We start from the raw sequence: 26,511 nt of genomic DNA, 5'->3' as shown, positions 1-26,511 counted from the left end.
ACATTTGTAATTTCGTTTAAAAATAAACCGTGGCTTGGTTTTAGTCAATTTGCAATTTCTAACATAGACAACCATACAGTGATCACTGACATCATTACAGAAATAAAAACTCCAGCAGCTGAGTACTTATGTGGAGCATTAGTCAGAATGACGTCAATTAATGTAGACTTGTCCATTCGTTTTGGATTTAGACGTGTAGGTGACTGTACTAGTTGCGTCAAATGTAACGCATCACATAGGTCTCTTAACGCTGATGGTCGATAGCCAGTCCCAGTTCAGGTCTCCTAGGACAATATACTCGTTGGACAGTTTATGCAAAAAGTCAGACAGTAGGGCAGTTGCTCCAGCTGCAGCCGAATGTGGGCGGTAGGATCCTACCACAGTCAGAAAAGCGCCATTGGGAAGATTTAATTTGATGGCACACAATTCTAAGAATTTGGGCTTTGTTATTAGCCGCTTTCCGACCAAGTAGTTACAGGAACTTAGTTATAGGAACTGTCCACTTCTAAACAGTTCTATGAACTACTCTCCCCCAAACTCGGTTTTGCTGTTTGCGTTCGCACTGGCCAGGTGGCCATAGGAACTGGTAGGAGGGGTAAGGGAGTGACGCAAGCACGGCGACTTTTATTTTGACGGAGCGACAGACCTTTATTTTGACGGCGCTGAGAACGCCAGAGCAAACAATGCTCGCATTCTCTGTGTTCATTAGTTAGCGATCTGTCTAACAGTACTGTTTAACATGTTATTAGATAGAATTGTTATAGAAAGTACACAGTATATGAAAAAAAAGTTATTAGCCTATGCCGTGTGGTTGTTATCCAGTGTTGCTAGCTGAGCAGAAATACATAAATACATAAAATGAGGGGACTTGGTCCCCTCAAAGTTTCGTTGGATTTTCTCTTCAGCATAGAGGCCCATCTATCACTGTTTTCCATGTTTGTATCTAGTTTCTGGAGTAAATATATAGGCTATAATCTGTGTGTTTACATATAGCTGTTTTAAAAATGGCAGGTGCTGGTGTTTTGCGTGCGTTCGGTCATCAGCGTACAGTAACGTCACGGGTAGTTCCTATAGTGCTGGTTTAGACCCTGCTCTGAAGTAGGAGCTAAATTAGTTCCTCCAAATGGAGTTCCTAGAACTAAAGTCGTTCCTAGTCGGTGTGTTCGCACCGCAGGAACATATGGGTACTTTAGCCAATAGTTCTAGGAACTGTGAAAAGGTTCCTCCGGTCGGAAAGCGGCTATTGTTTCAATGGAAAAACATTCCAACGACGCCTTAGCATATATGGCTACTCCCCCTCCTTTACCCGCACGATCTGTCATAAAGAGATTATACCCTTTGATGTGAGTCATATTGTTTGTGATTGAAGGTTTGAGTCATGTCTCTGACAAGACGATTATGTCACTTTCTGTCAGTTTAGCCCACAGACGAATAGCATCGATTTTATTAATCAGGCTGCGCACATTGACATGAATGAAACACAAGCCACTGCTATCTTTCAAATCGTCAGGGCTCAAAAGCTCAATCAGTTCTGGGCCTGGGGATGGATGTTACCTGACAGGAACAGGAGTAGAATAATACATAAGCCTGCTGATCTTGTCGGGCGGGCGTTGCCGACTCCATGGTCGCGCTTGCAGGAGATGGACTGGAACTGCTGTATTTCTGCCCAACTGAGAAGTTCATACTTGTGCAGGGTCTCAGTAGAACAGTCAGAAAAGACTGACGAAGCCATGTGGATTGATATAAAGCCACCGGTATCAGGAAACAGCATGGTTGCAGAATTTGGGAGAATAATCTGGGAAAAAGCAAATAATCCATCACCAGATCCCAGAGTGTCCTCAGCACATAAGCGAGCTGCAGGTTGTTGATGGAGTCAGACCAGCTCGTTTTGTTGTTATAGAGTAGGCTATGTTATTGTTTACTGTTTACCATCACCAAGTTGTTAGCACAGTTCTGAGACCCAGGATGAAATTTATTCCGAATCAGGTAACCCGTTAAGCTTATAAAGCTTATACAGACACAGGTAAACTACGCAGACAAACGTGAAAACACCTGCGCCACCATCTTGGATGGCATAGACAGTATAGATAGTAGACTATACTGTCTATACTACATAGAAAGTTGACAGTATATGAAAAGGTATTAGCGTATGCTGTGTGGTTGATGTCCAGTTTTGCTAGCTGAGCAGAAATACAAAATCATGTTTCACTTGGTCCCCTCAAAGTTGCGTTGGATTTTCTCCTCAGAATAAAGGTTAAGAGGCCCCTCTATCACTATTTTACATGTTCGTAAAGTTAGTTTTTGGAGAAAATATATAGACTATAATCTGTGTGTTTACACAGCCTTTTTAAAAATGGCTGGTGCTGCTGTTTCGCTTGCGTTCGGCCAATCAGCGTATACTAACGTTACGGATAGTTCCTATAGTTCCTATACGGATAGTTATATAGACTTCTGAACTTTAATGCTGCCTGAACTCAATTGGAGTTAGACAACACGTGTCAGGACCTACTCATTGTCGTAATCATACTAACTCTAGATCTAATATTATCACATGGAATAGATGTTGATGCCATTGAAATACTGCAGCAGAGCGATGACATCTCAGATCATTATCTAGTCTCATGTAAATTACATTTAGCGAAGGCTGCAAAGCCGACTCCGTGTTACAAATATGTTAGACCTATCACTTCTGCCACTAAAACTTGCTTTATCCATAATCTTCCTGGGCTGGGTTTCCCGAAACCTCCTTAACGCTACGTCGTTCTTAAGTTACACCTTAAGCTGTACCTTATCGTTAATACGTGTTTCCCGAAACGTTCTTAGTTAAGTATACCTTCTGTAAGTCATACGTTCGGAAGGTTGGTCTGGACCACTCTTAGCTTTACCTTATCACTGTTGCAGGTCTATATGAATATAATTATGAAGTTTTAATACACCCAGACAGTGTTCAGTTAGGCTAATTCAAGTGTTTTCATGCAAAGAATAAAATTGTCATTACACTGATTGTTGTTAGAATTTTAATTATATTATTATATATAATACAATTTTATAAATTTATTTTAATTAAAGAGCGCTTTTAAAGGCCAGTGAAAGCATATGCTACTGTCAGTTAAGTTCTGTTCGGACGCTAATATTGTTTATCATGGGCTCGTCCGGTATTTTAAACATTTACAGGGGTAAGTCGGTTATTTTAGTGCCGTCCGAATCCATAATATCAGTGTTTTTTCTCACCCAACCCACGTAAAAATCCCTGGGCAAATTAGTACCTACTGTTTTTTGACAAACAGGTCGTACGGTAATTTAATTGCCGTCTGAATCCACATCTGCGTTTTCAAGAAGAGATTCAAAATTCACTGTTTAAATCCTTTTTGATCACTGCCGAGCACCGTACGTGATGTACACTTTTATTACTGAAATGCTTGAAAGTATTTACAAGAACAATATTTCATAGCAGCTGCACCTCAGCGAACAAAAATGGAAAAGAGAAGAAAGCACATAAAAAATTTAAATGGTTATTATGGCAGCAATATATGATACAATTTTAAAATATGTAGGCAATGCTATTATAGGCTATTATAGTTTGGATTATTTTTTATAATATCCCATGAGTCATAGTAAATGCAATTTCAACTATTTCTAAAGTGCTTTTTTTATAAAGAACACCGCTTTCTCGCATAAACAGCCCCTGCAAGAGAGAATAATTGATTCTCGAGCTATCGATATCAACCAATTCAGCACCATTGCCACGACAGCATCTGGTAACGTCGCACGTAAGAAGGTATATCTTAAGCGGCTTCCTAAGGTATAGTTCGGGGAACACACCTAGAAATGGTATACCTTCAGTTAAGTTATACCTTAAGAGTCTTCGTAGCGCGCTAAGAGACAACGTTATCTGGAAACTCAGCCCTGATCAGTTTTTATCATCTCAGCATCCCAGATAGATTAGAAAAACTTGATATTGCAACAGAAACTTTTAACTCTCTCTTTTCCAGCACTTTAGACACAGTTGCTCCCTTGCGCTTAAAGAAGATTAAAGAAAATAGTCCAACGCCGTGGTACAACGAGCACACTCAGGCCCTTAAGAGAGCAGCCAGAAAAATGGAGCGCAACTGGAAGAAAACAAATCTAGGTATTTCGCGTTTCATGGAAGGAGAGCTCGATTGCATACCGAGAGGCTTTAAAAGCTGCTAGATCTGCTTATTTTTCAACCCTAATAGAAGAAAATAAACATAATCCTAGGTATTTATTTGAAACAGTGGCTAAACTAACGAAAAAGAAAGCTTCAAACCCAGAAGTTTCCAAGTAACACAGCAGTAATGACTTTATTAACTTCTTCACTTATAAGATTGATAATATCAGGGACAAAATTATAACTATGCAACCGTCTACTACAGTATCGCATCAGGGAGAGCATTGTAGTCTCCCTGAGGAAATATTTGATTAATTTATTGCGATAGGAGAGGAAGAATTTTGCACACTCGTTAATTCATCTAAATCGACAACATACATGTTAGACCCTATACCAGGGGTGCCCAATCCTGCTCCTGCCGATCGACTGTCCTGCACAGTTCATCTCCAACCCTAATCAAACAGACTGAACTGTGCAGGACAGTCGATCGGCAGGAGCAGGATTGGGCACCCCTGTCCTATACCGACTAAGCTACTGAAAGAGATGCTTCCAGATGTCATAGATCCTCTTCTTAATATCATTAATTCGTCTTTGTCTCTAGGATACGTATCAAAAACCTTTAAGCTGGCTATGATTAAACCGCTTGTTAAAAAAACGCAACTTGATCATACAAAATTAGTCAATTACAGGCCGATCTCGAATCTGCCTTTTCTGTCAAAGATGCTAGAAAAAGCAGTATCCTCACAACTGTGTTCCTTTCTAGAAAGAAATGATATCTGCGAGGATTTTCAGTCCGGATTTAGACCGTACCATAGTACCGAGACAGCTCTCATTAGAGTCACAAATGATTTGCTCTTATCATCCGATCGTGGTTGTATCTCTCTATTGGTGTTACTCGATCTTAGTGCTGCATTTGACACTATTGACCACAAAACTACTGTTCACTCTGTACATGTTACCATTAGGAGATATCATTAGGAAACATGGAATTAGCTTTCACTGTTATGCCGATGATACTTAGCTCTATATTTCTTCAAAACCTAACGAAATTCACAAAACAATTCACAAAATTAACGGAATGCATAGCTGATATAAAAACTAAATGACTAGTAATTTCCCACTTCTAAATTCTGAAAAAACAGAGATTCTAATTATTGGACAAAAAACTTCCACACGTAATAACCTAGAATACTGTCTAACACTTGATGGCTGCTCTGTTAAGTCTTCGTCATCGGAACCTGGGTGTGCTCTTTGATACCAATCTTTCATTTGAAAGTCACGTGTCTAGTATCTGTAAAACCGCATTTTTCCATCTTAAAAATATATCTAAATTACGCCATATGCGCTCATTGACAAATGCGGAACAATTAGTTAATGCGTTCATAACCTCAAGGCTAGATTATTGTAATGCTCTACTGGATGGTTGCCCTGCACGCTTAATAAAAAAAACTACAGCTAGTTCAAAACGCAGCAGCTCGAGTTCTTACCAGAACCAGGAAGTAGGACCATATTAGCCCCGTTCTGTCAACACTGCATTGGCTGCCTATTAAACATCGCATACATTTTAAAATATAGCTGATAACTTACAAAGCACTAAATGGTTTAGCTCCGCAGTACCTGAGCGAGCTCTTAACGCATTATAGTCCTTCACGTCTATTGCTAAACCACAAGAGAACTGGCCCCCGATTGAGCCTGGTTTCTCCCAAGGTTTTTTTCTCCATTCTGTCACCTTGTTTTGGTTCCTTGCCACTGTTGCCTTGGCTTTTGGCTTGCTTAGTTGGGGACATTTAATATTCAATATTATTGATCTGCCTTACTTAAGGTGGAAGATGACGCAATTTTCTTCTAGAAACAAACTTTGTTGTATTATTTTCATGTTATCACTGTGAATCTGCTTTGATACAATCTGTATTGTAAAAAGCGCTATATAAATAAAGGTGACTTGACTTGAATAGTGCTGGTTTAGACCCTATTCTGAAGTAGTAGCTAAATTAGTTCCTCCAAAAGGAGTTCTTAGAACTAAAATTGTTCCTAGTTCCTGCGGTGCGAACACGCCAAAATCCAGGTACATCCGCCAATAGTTCTAGGAACGATGAAAAAGGTTCCTCCGGTGCGAAAGCCCCTAATTGTTGGTGATTTTAATATCCATGTAGATAATGAAAAAGACGCATTGGGATTGGCATTTAGAGACATTCTGAACTCTATTGGAGTTAGACAACACGTGTCAGGACCCACTCATTGTCGTAATCATACTTTAGATCTAATATCACATGGAATCAATGTTGATGCTGTTGAAATTCAGCAGCAGAGCGATGACATCTCAGATCATTATCTAGTCTTGTGTATACTTCATTTAGTCAAGGCTGCAAAGCAGACTTTGTTACAAATATGTTAGACCTATCACTTCTGCCACTAAAGATTGCTTTATTAATAATTTTCCTGATCAGTTTCATCTCCTCAGCATCACATATAGATCAGAATAATTTGATATTGCGACAGATACTTTTGACTCTCTCTTTTCGAGCACTTTAGAGTCTAGACACAGTTGCTCCTTTGTGCTTAAAGTAGATTAAAGAAAATAGTCCAACGGCGTGGTACACTGGAGTTTTTTGGACTCTTTATGAACTTCTTCACTTACAAGATTGATAATATTATGGAGAAAACTATAACTGTGCATTGTAGTCTCCCTGAGGAAAAATTTGATTCATTCATTGCTATAGGAGAGGAAGAATTTTCTAAACTCTTTAAATCATCTAAATCGACAACATGTATGTTAGACCCTATACCGGCTAAGCTATTGAAAGAGATGCTTCCAGAGGTCATGTAGAAGATTTTATTATTTAGAAAATAAGTAATTTAGCTATATATTTGTACACTGTTATTTCCTCTGTGTGGGTGACTTTGGTTGGACTTTTGGGGGCTTAGAGAATGGTCGGAATGCTGATGCAACAAAGAATTCTATTTCAGTATGTCACATGGTACAAAATATTCTCAAAATATCCATAGGATGTATTATATGAAGGACTAAAAATGACAGAACGAAAAATAAATAAATAAATAAAAGTAGAAATAAATAAATAAATGCAGAAATAATAGTGAAAATAAATACATTTTGGTAATATAAATGGCTATTTCTGTATTTTTACATTATTTATTTATGCATTTCTATATGTATTTATACATTTATTTATATATTTATGTATTTATATATTTATTTATTTATATATTTATATATGTATTTATTTTAGGGCTGTCAATCGATTAAATTTTTTAATCGCGATTAATCGCATGATTGTCATGAGTTAACTCGCGATTAATCGCATTTAATCACATTTTTTTATTATTTGTTCTAAATGTACCTTAAATTAATACTTTTCAAGTTTGTAATACTCTAAATCAACGTGGGCATGGATAAATATGGATGCTTTATGCAAATGTATGTTTATTATTGAAACCATAGTCAATATGAAGACGAGACATGTTTCAAAGGTCATAGATGTTTTTCAAAGAACTTGTTCATGTCTGTTAGACACATGTAGAAAGAACAAAGAAATACCAGGTTCCCATTACTTCTCTTTCTTTGCACTGAGCAATTTACTAACACAAACATGTTTAGATTTTTGTGTGACAGGGCAGCTCTTCTGAAAATGCTAAATGTACTACATTTAGCATTTATTATTACATTGTAGTTTGTCTCTCTCTGTGCCCATTTTGATGAAGCTAAATTCTCACTAAAACTGTTTTCATTGGTATATTTTACTGTTTCTGTTGTCAAACAACGGAATGAATTTGAAATGGTGACTGAAACGCGACCCATTAAGACATAACCAGCTCTCCCTTCCAAGTTGTTAAGTTAATCTGCACAAAAATTCTGATAATCGAGCCGTCGTCTGGTGAAATCAAATACACATAAGATAAATACAATATCTGTGCTCTGATTTCGGCTATACTTGTAAAATTAGAGAAGCAACATAATATCTGTGCAGGGCTCGCAAAATTTCAAAATCGCTGGTAGCCCTTCGGGCAGGCACTCTTCAGATTTTGGTAGCCCGAAATTAATTTTACTAGCCCATATAAAAAGACTACAATTTTTAATGTAGAATATTGGTTAGAAGTCAAAACAATGAATCAAAAACTTTTTCAAAACACAAATATCAACAAATATGCATCTGGTTCTAACTGAACTGAAATGTGTGTGACCAGTATGGAACATGAATCAGTCTGAGTGTGTGGCTCAGCCCCCAATGAGAGTATGATTTAAAAAAAAAGAAAAGAAAAAAGTAACTCTTTAGTTTAGGGTCTAATACTCACTATTAACTTGTTTCATTAACATGCAGATGGCAGGGTTTTTTCATCACTGAGGTCCCGAATGTGAGGTAGGCCAGTTAGGGGGGTTCGGGGGCACCCCCGAGAAAATTTTAATTTCTCTGATCTACATATGTGCATTTTAAGATGTTTTGAAGGCCAAAAAAATTGGATAACAATAGCTTTAAAACCATGTAAGTGGGCAGCTGATTATTTTTCTCTCCTCATCAGCATCACACTCTTTTTCTCTTTGTTTTTCTCTTGCTCTGTCTCTTCCCCTCCTAAAGCTGAGCTTTGACTGATATAGACTTTTCATTTTTGTCTGTCAGTAAAGAAAGTAAACACAGGGTGAACTGATAGGTTGATTTATGAATCATTTTCTCAGATGCATTAATTTACTGAAAGCTACTAGGAAAGCTAGGTATCCTAACTAAGTTTATTAAATTCATTCACAATATGTACACATTCATTATTGATCTTATTCCTAATACAGGGCCGTAGACAGGGCTTTATAATCAAAGAGGTCCTACATTTAAGGTTATTAGGGGGTTCACATTTTTTATTTCTCTGATATATCCATTTCAAGATGTTTGAAGGCCAAAAAAGGATAAGAAATAGCTTTAAAACCATGTCAGCAGGAAGTAGATGAAACCTGCTCTCACTTCTTATCCATCACTCTTTCTTTTTCTCTCGGTCTCCTCATCTTGCCCTGTCTCTTCCCCACCTAAAGCTGAACTTTTTTAATTTACTCAAGGCTACAAATTGTATATTAATTCTCATGTACATATTCATTATTAATCTTGTGCCTATGATGAAAACGGTTTTGTTAATGCTAATGTCCCCTCACAATGACAGTAAACTAATTATTAGTCACATTACATAGGCCTATTTTCAGTTCAAAATGGCGAAATTCGACAAAAGTATATTCATTTGCCTGATTATTTTTGTCATTCGTTTCACATTTATGACCTAAAAAAGCTGTCAAATATGAAATGTTTAGTTTAGCTACTTACATCTTATCTCGCACATGACCGTAAACTGAAGCGTCGAGTCGCTCTGCTCAAATTCGCGCTCAGCAGCTTCTTGTGAACATAAAGCCCGCCTACTTTGATTTGATTGGTCATCTCAAATATTCTGACATTGACGAGCACCACAGACCAATGAGTGACAGGCCAATGAGACTCAGATGAACACACACACACCACACACACACACACTGTCCCTGTCCTCTGTTTCTGACGTGCGCTCTGAGTGCTCGGCGCCGCTGCGGATTGAAGATGAAGAACGCGCTGAATCTGATTATAACAAGACTGAAGCGAACACTATTTCAGATAGCCCGTCGGGCAGGCCGGTTATGCATTTTGGTAGCCCGACTGGAAAACACAGTAGCCCCGGGACGTCGGGCAGGCGATTTTGCGAGCCCTGCTGTGTTAAGCTGAATTAAAGCGCTGATCCTCCGCGCGAGACGCAGAGAGAGAGAGAGAGAGAGAGAGAGAGAGAGAGCGAGCGAGCGAGAGGTGCGCGTGCGTGCTGAGAGAGCAGTACCGGCGGTACCGGTAGATTCTCAGAAACTAAATAAGGTTTGGGCGCTTTGTTGAAGGGAAAAAATCGCTAAAGGGGTCTGCAATGTCGCTAAGTTCTCCAACTAGGGGTTGGGCCACGGGTCAAACAGAAAATACGCGCTGCTTTAATCGCGCGTTAAAGAAATTAGTGCCGTTAATATGATTTTGCATTAACGCGTTATTAACGCGCTAACTTTGACAGCCCTAATTTCTACATTTATTTATTCCTACATTTATTTATTTCTGTATTTCCACATTTCTACATTTATTTATTTCTGCACTGTAAAAAATGCTGGGTTAAAAATAACTCAACTTGGGTTGTTTTATAACTCAGCCGCTGGTTAACTATTGCACCAGCCCAGCAGTAGTTAATTTGACCCAGCAAGATGGGTCGGTCATATTTAACCCAACAGATGAGTTAAATATTCTACCCAAATGCTGGGTCAAACTAATTACAATTATGGGTTGATTTAACTACATACTTTGGTTAAATAGTGTACCCAAATGTTGGGTCAATTTAATTACAATTATGGGTTGATTTAACTACATATTAGTTATATAGTGTACCCAAATGCTGGGTCAAATTAATTACAATTCTGGGTTGATTCAACTACATACTTGTTATAAAGTGTACCCAAATTCTGGGTAAAATTAACCCAAATGCCAGATTAATTCTAACACATTACAGTACAATTTATGAAAATAAATTGCAATAGACTACCCATAGCTATAAAACTGTTAAACTACAAACTTAGAACAGAATACATGCTAGATTTATGCAATAAACACTTAAACAATACAAAAACAAAACAACAATGTAATCTCTGAATTTTTTTTATTAACATTAATTAATTGCAACAATATAGTGGAACTGGTGCAGTTCATATAAAAAATATAGTGGAACTGGTCCAGTGGAGATTTGCATGCCTTGGCCTCATGAAGGTACTCCACCATGTTTATTCCAGGCTAAAAAAGAAAGAATACAAGAGAGCAAGAGTTAGAGAGTGCAAGTGAGTAAGGACCAAATGTCTACTATAGTATAATTAAAATATAGACATTGTGAGGACCATTTAACCATTTAAGTTAACTTTACAATTTGGAAAAGATTTGGTGCATTTATAATTCAAAAAGTTGAACTGTAATAGTCTACATCTCACTGCACATAACAAAATATTTTTTGATTAAGTCTTAGAGCATATAGCTCACATTACAGAAAACTATTTAAAAAAACGATTCAGACCTCAATTGACCTAAAAAGCCATAAATTGATTGATGATAAATCATTACAATAAACATGTTCAGAAAACGAATGTGGCCCACCTATCTGACTATCCTATCTGGCCAATGGGCAGCGGGGTTAGGTGGTCAGATGGGCCGCAAATGCTTTGTAGATTTAGAAGACTTCTTTAGAGTCAACCTCATAGAGTCAGATCCAAATTGGTTAAAATACAACAGTGTCAACTTTCTGATAATTGTTAATTTCTGCACTCAATACTTTGTTGGTGCCTGTTTTAGAACAAATTACTGCATCAGTGCGGTGTGGTACAGAGGTTACCAGCCTGTGGCAGTGCTGAGGTGTTCTAGAAGCCCAGGATGCTTTCATAGTGACCAACTTAAGCTTATAGAACAGCTATTTTCCGAATACTGTCAGGCTATATTTGATGCCTGTCCCCAAAAGTATAGTAAAAAAATACCTGGATATGCATGTGTGCGTGCACAGTCTTGAGCTCAGATATGTTGATAAAATGAATAGTTTCCCCCTTTAGATGTGCTTGAGGACTTACAGGCTTATGGTCGATGAAGGCCAAGCTGCATTCCTGAATGGTGTGGCAAACCACTTTCGCACCGTGGCCATGGCCAACTCTCCAAGTTGTAGGTGGAAGCAAGGCTGGCAGCTGCCTCAGGGCGAGTTCCCCAACACCATCTGTAAGACATAGGCGTCAATACAATGTGGAATGGCATACCTGTGATTTCACAATCCCCGCAATATCGTCGCATAAATATCCTGCATATTCCATCGCATTTTTTAAGAAAACGTGCCACATAATCAAGGATTTTTGCCCGCAACAATCACAAAAAAACTCTGCGTTTTTCTCGAGGGACTGGTTAATGTTATTAGTTACACCGGTACCGCTGTGTTGACTCTGCTGTGAAAACTTGGCCTTTTTCGTACCCAATTAGCATAAAGAGGGTGACGGATTTATTTAACTATCCCTATGATGATATCACTCACTATTCTCTATTCACTAAGTCACTATTCTGGCCAAAATTATGTGAAAAGTTTTTGGTCAAAAAACTTTAAAAATGTTGGAAAGAGGAATGCTAATATATTAATATATTATATTACGAATATATTACTTGGTGTTAATCCATCCAGGGGCAATGTCAGCTCTGTCTTGCCAGGTACAGGATCTTCTCAGCATAGATGGGTAGCCATGTTTCAAACAACTTTGATGCAGCATCCCAATGCAGGACAAGAAAGTTCTGTGCAATCTATAAAATGGAAAACACATTTTTAAAATTAATTCAATGTAGCACACTAATAAAACATTTTAAACAATGCATCCTCATATTCAAGATCATATTTCCCTATACCTACCATGCCTTTGGTCATCAGGCGAGGGAACTCTTCGAGGATCTGATCGATGGTCCAATTGTAGTCCCTAATCCACTTGGCCCTGTCGACTGCGTGTTCTGCATGTAGGTCTCTATCTGGCTGAGGGGCTGAGAATTGTTTCTCAACCATTATTTAAGCTGTGACGCACGTTCGTCTGATATGGTACATTCTGTAAAAAAGAACAAAGTTGTCAGTCACTGAAATATGATTGTTTTGCTTCATCAAATAATTATTCCGTTTAATAATTACCTGGTATGAGAGCCCTTGCAAGAGCGCCATCAACTTAAGTTATACAAAATATAGAGAAAACAATCCTCCCTCTCTACAATTCATATGACAAATTGCATAAAGTTACATGTAAATTGTCTATGTTTTTACTGCACAATAATATTTGTGGCTGCTCACTGCATAGGGCACAGAAATATATTATATATTTCTTAATGTTACAGGCCCCGCGCAGAAGGCCAAGTAACGTTAGAGAGACAGTTCTGCAAAATAAGTGCATCCGATCTTTATATACATAACTTAAACCAAACACAAATAAAAGTAAACTCATAATGAACACTATAACCTTGTAACTGGAGTCAGTTTGAATCGAATTAAACGCATTTCACAATAACCTCGTGTGTTACAGCGTTCACAAAATGGCGGACAGTCTGCACAGACCTATATTCAACATATTCACAACCCCGAACGTCATTAACGTTACCCGAAATATCTGCGGTATGAACATATACATTTACATTACAGTGCATATTATCAAGTTGTTGTAACAATAGTACCTGCAAAATAACAGGACAAATTGATGAAACAAGAGACACCGCGTCACGTCGCACCAAATCCTCAGAAGATGAGGGCGCAGGCGCGCACAGAGTCCTCCTTTCAGTTTTCAAAATTGTCCCGGTTTCTCACCACAAAAGACTATATTCTTACACTAATCCTGTAATGATTTACTTTCAACTCCCACATCTCCGCATAAATAAAAATAAACTTTTGCTTAATGTATAATACCTTACAAAAATGTAATTCAGACCAAATAAGCAGGCTATCCGTGCTGATAACGGCTAAATGGCTAACGTTAGCTACGTTGTTAGCCAAACCAACCAACTAGCCTCGACATCGACAATATACAGATAGTAATTTAATAGGTAACGCAACACAGACAATGTGAATTAGACATGTAGTGTACACATACCTTTTATTATTTGTTTGCCTCGGTGGATGATCAGTCAGGTTCTCTGCTGTGACGAGCGCTCGGTGTGTGGACTCTGTGACGATATGATGACGTTCGAAGCACAAACAACCCACGTGCTGGGTCAAACGATATAATGTTGGGTTGATGGATTTTGACTCAACACATGAGTTGCACAAAATAACCCAACTTCCATATAAATAACCCATAATGGGTAAAGAATTTCATAACCCAGCGGTTGGGTAGATTAAATAACCCAGCATTTTAAAAAAAATACCCAACTTCCATATAAATAACCCATAATGGGTAAAGAATTTCATAACCCAGCGGTTGGGTAGATTAAATAACCCAGCATTTTAAAAAAAATACCCAACTTCCATATAAATAACCCATAATGGGTAAAGAATTCCATAACCCAGCGGTTGGGTAGATTAAATAACCCAGCATTTTTTAGAGTGTGTATTTCCACATTTCTACATTTATTTATTTCTGTATTTCCACATTTCTACATTTATTTTTCCCTGCACATGTATGCTAATTGAACAATGGCTAAGCCACGCCCCCTCCACTCACTCGGACAAACAGTCGACATTCGGTAACAGGCGCTTTTGCAGCTGTCACAGTAGGAGACATTTCACAGGAGGCAATTGATGATTTTTTGGAGACAGAAAGATTATATATCGATGTCACCAAAAGGGCCTTAAATATGCATTGGAGGGTTATATTAATAATTTTATTGTTGAGAAGGTCGATAAGCTTCAGCTCCAGAACAAAGATTTACAGTTCACAGTGTAAACGTTATAGTTTGGTGCTATTTCGCTTCAAACGCTTGCTTTATACGCGCGTCCTATTCGCTTTGGATTCAAAATGTTCAAGCGTCGAACTAGACGCGGATACGCGCGAATTTGACGCTCTATTCGCGTTTGGTGTGAGCGCAGAATAATGAACAGGCTGCGATGTCAAGATTGCATTGCTGGAATGTGTGTGTGTGTGTGTGTGTGTGGTGTCTGTGTGTGTGTGTCAGAGAGCGGGCGCGATCGAACAGTGGAAACATAAAAACATACTCCATTTTGTTCATACAGGACAAGTGTTTAGCCTACTTATACTTGTGTAAAACACAACATGTGCTTTTGTCAAACTGTAAACTCTTGTCAAACTGTAACCTACAACTGTCACCCAACCAAAATCACACACACACGCTGTTTAAAAGCCAAAATGACAAGAAAAAACATAAAAACGAATGAAAACTGATAACCGCAATGCATTGCAATGGACGAGGAAGCAGAGAATGTCCGAGTGTATTGGGTTAGCTATGTGTACTGTGATTGGCTCATCGCATTTGGGGGCGTGGCTTAGCCATTGGTCAATTAGCATACATGCGCAGGGAAAAATAAATGTAGAAATGTGGAAATACAGAAATAAATAAATGTAGAAATGTGGAAATACAGAAATAAATAAATGTAGGAATAAATAAATGTAGAAATAAATACATATATAAATATATAAATAAATAAATATATAAATACATAAATATATAAATAAATGTATAAATACATATAGAAATGCATAAATAAATAAATAAATAAATAAATACATGTAAATATACAGAAATAGCCATTTATATTACCAAAATGTATTTATTTTCACTATTATTTCTGCATTTATTTATTTATTTCTACTTTTATTTATTTATTTATTTTTCGTTCTGTCATGTTTAGTACTTCATAGTATTACCATCTTTGGAAGGTATGTAGGTATATATGTAAGAAGCTGGCCACTGAGCTGGAGTGATCTCCTGCAGGAGATGCTCAGCTTTGTTGTAAAATAAAGTCTAATCCCAGCAAACATTTTGATGTTTAATGACCGTTGAAAAGACGTCCATCTGACACGTCCCGTTGGTTGAAAAATAGTTCCAAAATGAAAGTTGAACCGACGTCTTTGACGTCATCTGGCCGTGAATTTCACGTCTTTTCTGTACGTCCCTGGACCTCAGAATTAGTCTTCTTCTGGATGTTTATAAGATGCGTTTCTGCACCGTTGAAAAGACGTCCATCTGACACGTCCCGTTGGTTGAAAAATAGTTCCAAAATGAAAGTTGAACCGACGTCTTTGACGTCATCTGGCCGTGCATTTCATGTCTTTTCTGTACGTCCCTGGACCTCAGAATTAGTCTTCTTCTGGATGTTTATAAGATGCGTTTCTGCATAAGTGTAGGCTATATATAAGCCTGCATATAAAATAATCATACACCCATTGTGTTAAATCGTGAAAGGTGATCTATGTCTTGACGTTTACACATCTAAACTTGACAAAGGTTCTAAAAAGGTCCAAAATCGGTCGTTTTTATTAAAATTGACTTAAATCAATCAGTCCAAAAGGAGGGCAACATATAGGCTACAAGAGCTGTAACAAGTTTCAGTTGGTCAGGTGCAGATGAAAAATATGTCTTAACATTTTTTTTTATTTTAAATTGGCTAAAGACTCTGCTGCTGCTGTAATTGAGAAAGGCAGGCCATTCCAATAACACATTATTTGTGGACTTAAGCAAAAAGAACAGTTCTGATTTTATTGTACATATTACATTTTTGACTGGTTACAAACGTTCATCCAAATATCTCCCTTTGTGTAGGCTACAGCAGAACAAAGAAATATCCAGGTTTGGAACAACTTGAGGCGAGAATTACTGAATTTTCACTTTTGGGTGAACGATTCCATTAACACGTGAAAGAGTGAAACAAGTTATTTTTTGTAACCACCACCCTCAGCTCTTCCTGGAGCATGTTTAAAGGGGTCATATAATGCCATTTTTGTACAAGCTAATATGATTCTTTAGGGTCTAAATTAAAAGTTTGTAATATACTTTAATAAAAAATTCTCATTAGTATTGTAAGAAAACACTCATTTTACCTGGTGAAAAACAGCTCTGTTTTCAGCACGCCGTTTAAGTGCATGTGTCTTTAAATGATAATGAGCTTTGCTCACCCCGCCCCTCTGTTCTGTGCGTACACCGTTTGTAATAATAACACAACAACGCGTTGTTCATTATAAACGTGGGATTATGAATTATATTGAGAACGTTGTACATAGAAAACATGCCGTAATATACCCTGAGTGTAAACAGCCGCATTCATCGTGAAGTGTGCTAGCGATTTGCAAAGATTAATATAAATATTAATATAAAGGTTAATAAAACGTTACACTCACTTCTTCTTCTGGAGGTGCAGCAGGAACACGAATAGTTGGTACCGATCCTTTTTTCAGGAGCAGCTTCTTAGCAAAATGATTCGCGCAAACATGAAAGCATTGACGTTGATCGTGGGGAATATTCCCTTCGAAAACAAAACTCAGCAAAACTTCAGCGGTTCGGATTTAGGAACATCAAAATGACTGCTGTGTTCCTTATTACACCCAAGAACAGAACACAACAATCGCTTAGACGCCATTCTGCTCATAGACAGTGCTCAGCGTATCAACAATGACCGCGCCGGTCCTCGCGGACTATGATTGACAGCTCGCTCACGAGCGAGGGCGGGTCTGTGTTTAAACGCTGCTGTCAATCAACAATCGTGGGAGGGGCGTCGATTTTGTGACGTCACAAAATCAAACGGCTTGATTTGAGAGAGGGGAAAACATATAAGAAGATTTAAAAAAAAAACACTGGTTGGATTTTTATCATTTTATGATGGTTGTTTACAGGCACTGCCAACACACATTTCAGTACAATCAACTTGTAAAAGTGCATGTACCATTATATGACCCCTTTAAGGTGTTCCGCCATAGCTGCATCAATTTCCGAGTCGGTTGCATTTGGGCTCCACCTCTTCACAGCATCTGAGGGAAGAGAATAATAATAATAATAATAATAATAATAATAATAATAATAATAATAATAATAATAAACAAAAAGTAGAAAAAAAAATACATTCAATTATTTTCAAAATGTTTTTATGGTCCTATAACTAAATTAAAAAAATAAATGGAACAAGATTTTGCACCCGTTTTTATGAATGAAAAGTTAGAAAAAGGTAAATGAAAAAAAAAAAAAAAAACGGTATAATAATGTCAGTAAAAGATTAAATGCGTGCTAGATTAGTGAAAAACCTGAATTTGTCCCCGCACACTTAAATACCACTGAAGTGCCCTTGAGAAAGACCCTTAACTATGTGTTTAACTTTGTGAAACATGACATTTCTGATTAAGACAGGTGGTCTTTTAGAGAATGTCCCCTGAATAGACAAAGGGTACCGATTTAAATTACATAAATAACAAATGGAATGAGATTTTTTTGAATGTCATAAGGCCAAAATTACCTTGAATAACATAATATAAAGGTGTGCCTTTGAAAGGCTTCTTTTCCAGTTGGCCACCAACCCTCATATTGAATCTGGCCATCAATGAATTTGACATCATTCTGTATAAGATATTACTCAAGATTAATTCACCTAAAAAACAAAATAAGGTTAACAATTAACACTAATGTGCAGCATGGCAATTGCATGCAATGTTAAAACACACTTTCACAACAACTCATGTGACAAGTGCTATGAACTATGTCCTTATCCATATCCACAGGTTTTGTTGGCTAGATAAATAATACGTTATTCATGGCTTACACTGAAATTGTGTTTTTATTTCTTGTTTTCAGTCTGGCTGACTGTCTGAGCCAGTACGGACATTACAACTTCTGAACAAGTGGTGTGTGACAGGTTAAATCCTGATTTCAAGTAATAAAAATTGCTGGGTTTATTATGGTGGGAATCACATATTTTCCTGAAATATTATGCAACAATACAAACAAACAATGCAAGGTAAATGCATAGCTGTTCAAGACTTTGTTCACACAGTCTCTTACTGAAGACCCACCAACTCTGGACAGTTGCTGGACCTAAATGTGACACCACAATCGAAATAATGTAACATGATATTTTAAAAAGGGCACCATTATCGCTCTCTTGGTGTGTGTTGTTATACACTCACCTAAAGGATTATTAGGAACACCTGTTCAATTTCTCATTAATGCAATTATCTAATCAACCAATCACATGGCAGTTGCTTCAATGCATTTAGGGGTGTGGTCCTGGTCAAGACAATCTCCTGAACTCCAAACTGAATGTCAGAATGGGAAAGAAAGGTGATTTAAGCAATTTTGAGCTGGGAATGGTTGTTGGTGCCAGACGGGCCGGTCTGGTGAGTATTTCACAGTTACTGAAACCCGCTCAGTTACTGGGATTTTCACGCACAACCATTTCTAGGGTTTACAAAGAATGGTGTGAAAAGGGAAAAACATCCAGTATGCGGCAGTCCTGTGGGTGAAAATGCCTTGTTGATGCTAGAGGTCAGAGGAGAATGGGCCGACTGATTCAAGCTGATAGAAGAGCAACTTTGACTGAAATAACCACTCGTTACAACCGAGGTATGCAGCAAAGCATTTGTGAAGCCACAACACGCACAACCTTGAGGCGGATGGGCTACAACAGCAGAAGACCCCACCGGGTACCACTCATCTCCACTACAAATAGGAAAAAGAGGCTACAATTTGCACAAGCTCACCAAAATTGGACAGTTGAAGACTGGAAAAATGTTGCCTGGTCTGATGAGTCTCGATTTCTGTTGAGACATTCAGATGGTAGAGTCAGAATTTGGCGTAAACAGAATGAGAACATGGATCCATCATGCCTTGTTACCACTGTGCAGGCTGGTGGTGGTGGTGGTGTAATGGTGTGGGGGATGCTTTATTGGCACACTTTAGGCCCCTTAGTGCCAATTGGGCATCGTTTAAATGCCACGGCCTACCTGAGCATTGTTTCTGACCATGTCCATCCCTTTATGACCACCATGTACCCATCCTCTGATGGCTACTTCCAGCAGGATAATGCACCATGTCACAAAGCTCGAATCATTTCAAATTGGTTTCTTGAACATGACAATGAGTTCACTGTACTAAAATGGCCCCCACAGTCACCAGATCTCAACCCAATAGAGCATCTTTGGGATGTGGTGGAACGGGAGCTTCGTGCCCTGGATGTGCATCCCACAAATCTCCATCAACTGCAAGATGCTATCCTATCAATATGGGCCAACATTTCTAAAGAATGCTTTCAGCACCTTGTTGAATCAATGCCACGTAGAATTAAGGCAGTTCTGAAGGCGAAAGGGGGTCAAACACAGCATTAGTATGGTGTTCCTAATAATCCTTTAGGTGAGTGCGTGTGTATGTGTATATATATATATATATATATATATATATATATATATATATATATATATATATAGTAGAGATCAAAATTAGAGAACAATTAAGAAACACTTGATTATTTTCTGAAATATTGTTAATCTTTATTGCTTGAAATTTGAAGGATTATTAGCTGTGGGTATACCATTGTTCTACTAGCATTTTATTACAAAATAACCAAGGTAGTTCACCAAAAACCTTTATTTTGTGGAAAACACTGCGATCAAAATTAGAGAACAATAACCATTGCAGCACAAAAGAAAGCATTACAACTCAAATTTGAGGCTTACAGCAGTCACAATTTAGTAGGAAGTGTAGAGGCCCTTGCTTTGAATGACCTGAGCACATCTGCGGCCACAGGACATCACTAGATTCTCACACTGCTCTGGTGTGATCTTGGTCCACTCGTCTTCCAGTCTCTTCCAAAGTTCGGTAACTGTAGTGGGTTTCTTAGCCATAACTTTGTCACCAAGGATTTTCCAAAGATTTTCAATCGGGTTTAGATCAGGACTCTGGGCTGGCCATTTCATTATTTCAATTTTCTGAGTTTCAAGGTACTGCTTCACCCGTTTTGCAGTGTGACGGGGCATTGTCTTGCATGAAAATTGCAGGCTGATTGGGAGATGCTTGCAGGGAAGGAACCGCATGTTGCCGAAGGAGGTTCTGATAAACATTTGCATTCACCCTGCCATGCAGCTGTATAATAGGCCCAACTCCTGCTGCAGAAAACATCCCCCAAACCATGACACTTCCTCCTCCACCTCTGACTGACTTCTTTACGCACTTTGGGTTCAATCTTTCCCCAGTTTGACGCCGAACATAATGTTTCCCATCGGACCCAAATAAATTAAACTTACTTTCATCACTAAAGTGAACTTTTGACCAGTTCTCCTGTCCACACAACATGCTCCTCCGCAAAGGTTAGTCTAGCCTTTTGATTCTTTCTGCTGATGAGAGGCTTGGTCACTGCAGAGTGAGCTTTCAGTCCGAATCCTCTTAAACGACGAGACACTGTATGCCGAGACAGAACCTTACCATGTTCAGCTCTGAACTGGCGAGCAATTCCAGCTGCAGTGTTGAACCGATTCCCCATTGAAAGTCTCCGCATCGTCCTGTCCTCTCGTGCATTTGTCTTACGTGGACGACCAGCCTTTTTGGGGGACTTGAATGAACGAGTATCTTTGTAAAGCTTCAATATTCTAGAAATCACAGATTTTGAACGACCAATTTCTGTTGCAATAGCTGAAAGGGTCATCCCTCTGGCCTTCATCTGGACAACCTGGTGTCGTAGGGTTTCAGTCACCTTAGAGCGGCTTGCCATCTTGCAAAGTCAGTTAAAATTGGAAAGTTTGCTGCCAGTTAAATAAGGTGTGCCAGATAATTAAGGAAATTAGCACCAGGTGCCACATTATCACCAATAACTTGGAGGTATCTAAAAGAGTTCTCTAATTTTGACCAGAGTTATTTTTTAATAGTCTCGTTTAAGTTTTATATACTGTAGTTCAAAATACATTGAATTTAATCTGTCATATTTGGAACTTACACAGATCAACTTCTTTTCGTGATCTTTGATGTGGTCTTCAAAGAGGTTTAGGGCACTCTCTGAATCCAATGTCTTTATAGTCATTGTAGACTTTCCAGGTTCCAGAATGCCAGCTATTCGGTGAATTTCCTCTTTTAATTCATAAAACATAGAAAAAACCTTCCTTTGGAACCCTGAAAGAAAGGTACAATTCAGTACATTTAATATGTACACACACCTGGACACATGACTAATTAAATTCTAAACTGAATACGACACTGTCACATTTTGTGTTTATGAAGGGCATAACAGGCTTGTGCAAAATTCAGAATTTCAGAATTGGCCCCCATTCAATTCATTAATTTGAATTTGAATTTAATTAATTAGTTAATTTAATAAGGGCTGTGTAACGATTAATCGCATCCAAAATAAAAGTTTGTATTTATATAATAAATGTGTGTGTACTAGAGCCCGACCGATATGGATTTTTGGGCGCCGATGCCGATAAAAAAAAAAAGCCAGATACCGATATATCGGCCGATATTATTTATGTGTATATTATAATACAGTAGCAATATTATTTATGTGTATTATAGTAGGCTACAGTAAGTTTGGACACACTTTCCAATTGGTGTGTACAAACTTTTGATGGGTACTGTATATAGAATACACAATATAAACAGAATAAATATATAAACATTTTGCAATGATCACTCAAATGTGGTGATCAAACACTTGTGTGACAAAGATATGTAATGGAGGCAGGGTGAATGATAGAATGAGAATTTGAGCTGTAACCAAGCTAGTTTGCATTGCATTTTATATTATATTATATTCTAAATACTGTTGCATAATCTTCACTAAGGACTTTGTCTTTTAATTTAGTCACGTTATTTAAAACATAACTTGTATCAATAAATATATCAAAAGTGTCACTGACAAAACCTTATCTTCTATTTTTAATCTTAATTTCTCTAATATCTACCAGTGGAGGAAGAACTCAGATCTTTTTAGTAAAGTAAAATTAATAATATCATAATGAAAACGTTTATAATTACATATGTACAGTAGTTTTATACTATTTTAAATAAGTAGCAAAATGTACTAAACGTGAAACTAGGCTATAGGGCTGGACCCGAATATTAGAATATTCGTTCGGTGGGTTGGTATTCGATTTGAAAATTTGACATTCGTTTTTTTTTTTTTTTCACATCTGGGATCCCCCGCGAAACGGTTCTCATTCGCGCTTGAATAAGGCCGGCGACACACTGACTGCGTGGCATGGCCGTTTTTATTTCGGCTCCCATGTTAACAGGTTGGAGTTTGCACACTGCCTGCGTGAGACGCGTCTCTCAGGCGCGGCTCGAGCCACGCGGAAAACGCATGCATGCTAGAAATAGAACCGACGCGCAAGTGTTCCAGCAACGGGAGTGTTCTCTGGCTAGAGCGCAGAACAGCGGAGTTTGTATGGACGAAGTGCATGTCTGAGCTTGTGTTTTGGGTTAAGCTGTGTTGCTTTGACATTGTGGAAAATGGAATAATATAAACAAAATGTATTAGCCTTTTTACCCGTTATTATCAATCTAAATTAATCTCGTTTTTTAACCCTGGAGAACCCAATAACCCTTTTTTTCTTTGGAAAATTATGAACTATGCATTAAATTACTGTTGTAAGTTCACTGAACACCAAAATATCCACTTTTTCAATTTTAACCCTTTATTCCCTAATTTAGGATTAGGGCCAAATTTGACCCATTGGGCTTTAGGCGTATAATTTCAAAGAATCACAATAACAAACATTGTCAATGCAAACTATTTTAAATTTAGGAAAATAATCAGTCAACCACACTGCTACATTTAACAATGTTTTTTTTTTTTTTTTTGCTTTATTTGTTGCATGTTAGAACTGGATTCCAAATGTGGCCAATGGAAACGAACACAAGGCCAAAATCACGACTGAAAAAAACTAACACCATGGGTCTTTGCTTATCCAAAAATCTGTACTGCTAGAGAGAGGAACTCACACTAGACATTGTGGTAGTCTTTGAAACAATTTCTTTTTTTGTTGATGCAGAGAGGAACTGCACATTTTTCACAGTGCATTTCAGTTTTGAGGTCCTTGCTCATACGCCATACTCCCTGAAAAGATATACTACTTTATTAGTATCTGGCCCTGTACTACTGAGGTAACTTATTAAAATATATTATACAAATGAAATTATTTCAATGCTTTAGCCAAAGACAGGACTGTTACCATTCTCCATCAAAGTCACTCAAAGAACCAAAGGGTCATTTTTGACCCAACATTTTTTTACCCCATACACCCAGAGGGTCATTTTTGGCCCATCGTTTTTTGAACTAGCTCAGAGTCACTAATTTATCCAAAAATAATATAAAACGTACTTCTAGGCATTCTGCAAGCTAATACTTAATAGATTAACAAAAAATACACAATTTTACCAACAGCTGGTTTGCTGAGAACACGATTTTGTTTGGGTAGGTTTCCAGCTCAACAAAACAGCATGTGGTCAGCCATCATGTTACTACCACTCTGGCACTTGTGAGTTCAATATTCATCCACTAGGTGTCTCTATGCAGGGGTCAGAAGTGGCACTCTGGGTTTTTGAAGTTAAATTTGACAATTTTTTTTTTTTTTTTCATTTTGGGTAGCAGCAATTAACAGCGGCCAAATTTGACCCCGTGGGTTAACTTAATTTCGTTTTTCTTTATTTAAATTTCGTTTAATTTCTTTATTTAAATTTCGTTTTTCTTTATTTAAATTTCGTTTTTCTTTATTTAAATTTCATTTTCTTTATTTAAATTTCGTTTTTCTTTATTTAAATCTACCCTTTACTGTGTCAGTAATTTTGTTAGTCAGAAAAATATTAGACTACCTTAAAAGTATTGCTTAATTTAACAGACCTGTGTGTGTGCGTTTTATATCACTAATGCAGTGTCCATTCTCGGACGCATTCTCTGCCTATGAGGTGCGCCGCTTCCCGCTCGCGCTGTTCTGTAGTTTACTAAAAGTGTATTAATTCTGAACGTGTCGCGTCTCGCGTGTCCATCTGGCTACTCTTAATGCAAAATGGCCCTATATAAAGTGTTATAATTACATAAATTTATGTGATTTACAGTATAAATAAGTATGTTAACTAAATTTAAGAAGTCATTGATTGTTCTGAATTTACAGAACAAAAAAATGTGATCATTATTTGAAAAAATTTTTTTTTTAAAAAACTGTTAAGCATGTTAAAGAAATTAATTATTTTTAATATAAATCACGTTTGCACCACATGAAATTTAATCATGTTTACGGCCAATTCATCTAGATGTGTAAAACTAAAATCACTTAAATTAAAAAAAATGTATATGAACTTTTTTTTGTACACAACATCCTTAATGATTGTACAATTGCAACAGGTGTTCTTTTTTTTGTATTTCAAAATTGGTCTGTAGAAAATCCTTATCAGTCATTGACCCTTTAAATAGACACTTGATATGTAATCATATTAGATGATTAGTTAATTGAATTTAATATATTTTATTTTCATATAAAACATTTGCAAAATATGTTATGCATGGCATGTTTGGCCTGATTTTTATTTTGCATTTACACTATTCTAACCACTAGGGTCAGCGTGGAGACGGGTGATGGATTGCTTCGAAGTCTCGACAATATGGCACATTTGCTTCAACGAAATCTCGACACTATAGAGTGCCGAAGTTATGACGTCATTTTGTAGGACAACCCGGAAGTTAGCGGCGCATGGGTTCCCTCGATCGAAAAGCAATGCATTTTCCCCATAGACTTTTGGAAAATCGCAAAAAATAAGATCTGTGTTCAACAAAGAGTTGTGACCCTAACACGTTTTGTCTATCAAGATAATCTTTACAAGCTAATCCAAAATTTATATATTTTGAAGCCTAAATAAAGCCGTCAGATATAAAATGCTAACGGTAGGCTATAAACGGACTACAGCACACCAGCACACCATGGTCGCGGATCAACGTCATCATCAAGCTTCCTCAAACTTTATCTAAAAAACACGCTCGCTCATTATGATCTGCGCTGTGTATGAACCTATTTTTACAGTCTATGGTATGAACACTTATCCACTTTTTCATGAGAAATATTGCCCATTCGTTTTTTCCAAAAATGTTAGAAACTAATTTTGTTTATGCGTGCCTCTCTGAGATTTTTTTAATCTTTTGTTAATGTTTTATTTATTCGTTTATTATTTTGTTAGTTTATATAAACCTTAATATTATTTTCTCTGTGATTAAGATTATTATGCCTGATCATTGTGCCCCAAATAAACTTTAAAGATTATCTTTCACTGTATGTTTGATTGTATGTTTGCATACCATTTGCTAATTCGCCAGGAAAAAACGTGCTTTCTCAGAAGCACTAACGTTAGCTATGGCCGTATCAATTTCCAGTCCTTTTTCTTAGACGATAGAAAAACCATAGATCGAGGAGAGAACCACTATAAATCTGGACATGAACAGTGCAGCTTAGATTCTGGTTTACTTGCCGGTATTGTAAGGGCCAGCATGAGGGACAAGGTTAATCGAGTCTCGGTAAGTAAAACTAGGGAGAGATAGAGGAGTTATAATAGTGTTCTATGTATTTAAGATAACTATACAAATAATCTCTGAACAAGCATAACACAGTTAAATTCCAAACATTTAATATAATAGTTGTATATAATTATATATGTTGAATTTAAAGAGAATTGTCCAATAGCAAATGCTTATTATAATATATTATAATTAAACCATATATGTTCCCTAAATAAACCACATATACTAATTTTGTTAACATTTTCTATATATTTTTACCTGGTAATCCACAAGCCCCAATGTGAGAGCCAGTGTAGTAAATTTTATCTCACATTCACATTACTGTGAGCTGACTGGAGTGTAGTTACAATAGTTTAACATTTAAT

At 37.4% G+C, this 26,511-nt stretch overlaps 1 protein-coding gene and 1 long non-coding RNA gene across 3 annotated transcripts in view; one reads left to right on the top strand and one right to left on the bottom strand.

Annotated features, from left to right (window-relative positions):
* The window catches only part of p3h4 (prolyl 3-hydroxylase family member 4 (inactive)), a gene marked incomplete at its 3' end in the record, with an annotated part of 67,536 nt that overhangs the window by 2,190 nt on the left and 38,835 nt on the right, over window positions 1–26,511 (top strand). The gene's annotated exons all lie outside the window — the stretch shown is intronic.
* Window positions 7,540–13,921, bottom strand: LOC311093868. Of its 2 annotated transcripts, XR_014608490.1 has the most exons (5): window positions 13,809–13,875; window positions 12,596–12,782; window positions 12,355–12,489; window positions 11,781–11,920; window positions 7,540–10,962 (listed from the first exon to the last, which is right to left on the bottom strand). It is a non-coding gene; the product is annotated as an uncharacterized lncRNA (long non-coding RNA). The 2 variants fall into 2 exon arrangements; XR_014608489.1 differs by having other exon boundaries at window positions 12,596–13,921.

This window comes from Abramis brama (genome assembly GCF_963993115.1).
Source record: "Abramis brama genome assembly, chromosome: 12".
Classification (NCBI taxonomy): Eukaryota; Metazoa; Chordata; class Actinopteri; order Cypriniformes; family Leuciscidae; genus Abramis; species Abramis brama.
The sequence above is the reverse complement of the archived record's forward strand: the minus strand, read 5'-3'. Positions and strand labels throughout refer to the sequence as shown.